The sequence below is a fragment of the Neltuma alba genome, unplaced genomic scaffold (assembly GCF_004799145.2).
Source record: "Neltuma alba isolate B1F8T4 unplaced genomic scaffold, ASM479914v2 tig00004532_pilon, whole genome shotgun sequence".
Classification (NCBI taxonomy): Eukaryota; Viridiplantae; Streptophyta; class Magnoliopsida; order Fabales; family Fabaceae; genus Neltuma; species Neltuma alba.
In genome coordinates this window covers 498,074-499,310 of record NW_021633751.1, presented here as the reverse complement: position 1 = coordinate 499,310, position 1,237 = coordinate 498,074, and positions in this window count along the sequence as shown.

Here is a 1,237-nt window from a genome sequence, read left to right as displayed (position 1 = left end):
CTAAATGCATAAAAAATTAAGGGAAATGTTAAAAATTCATTTTTTTCACCTATCTATTATGCCAAAAGACATATGTGTCCCTTTCCTCTTCCTATTCCTATTCCTTTTGATAGAAATGCATGAAGCAGAAGCGAGTAACAAAATATATGACAAAGGATTATTTAAGCAAACAAGCAATTCCATTTCTAATAGGCTTCCAAACATGTCCTTATATTATCCTAATCATTATCCCTTCCAAGCACGTCAAAGTACTAGACCCTCTCGTATTTAAATTGTCATTGATAATAACAGGTATTAATTATTAACGAATTTAATGTAATGTGCAATATGAATAATTATTAGATATTAATTTAAATCCAACAAACTCACTGCAATAGTCATATCAGTTTGAAGCCATCGTACATAAGCATTTGACTGCATGTTCCAGCTGGGCTTGGATATCATGTCTCTGAGTAATTTTCTTTTGACAAAAAATTAGTTTTTCAATATAACAAACCAAGGTTCGAATCCCTACTAAAAGAGATGTTTGACAGTGTCTCGAATAAAATTGTCTTGAATAGGAAAATATCTATGCTTTAGGAAAAACAAATTAAAGTTTTTCTATAGATGTCAATAAACATCACCCTATTGATATTTTCTGCATCGAAATTTGTTATTATATACTCACTTATTATGGAATTTTTCGTTAATTACATTCTTTTCTTGAAATTTCATAGTGATTTTCCCATTATAGGGAATGAGAGGAAAGGGAAAATTTTTTTGATGAGTTCAATTTAGAAAATTAGAGAAGTAAAATTATAAAATTTTAATGAACAGGTGATGTTAGATGTAAAAGTAAGAAAAATTAATTAAAATTTTTTAACTTTATTTTTTAATTTTTTAAATTAAATTTATTAAAAAAAATTTCTCCTTTCCTGTCCTCTGTTCCATTTCCTTCCTACCATGCGAAACAGATTAAAGTTTTTAATCGTCTCGTGCATTGCATGGAAGGAAAATGAGTACAAAAAGGGAGATTGGCAAAACACGCGCAAAGACAAACTAGTTTCTGATTACACCCAACTAATAATTCAACCCATCATAAAATCAAATATTATAACACTAAATACTCGTACTAATTAATGTAACATAATCCTTAACAAGGCCACATAATCAATGCTAATATTAATTTCTGATTTGTCTTGAAATTGCAGGTTGTCACTGTACGTATAATTTATGGTAGTAGTCAATGATCATCATG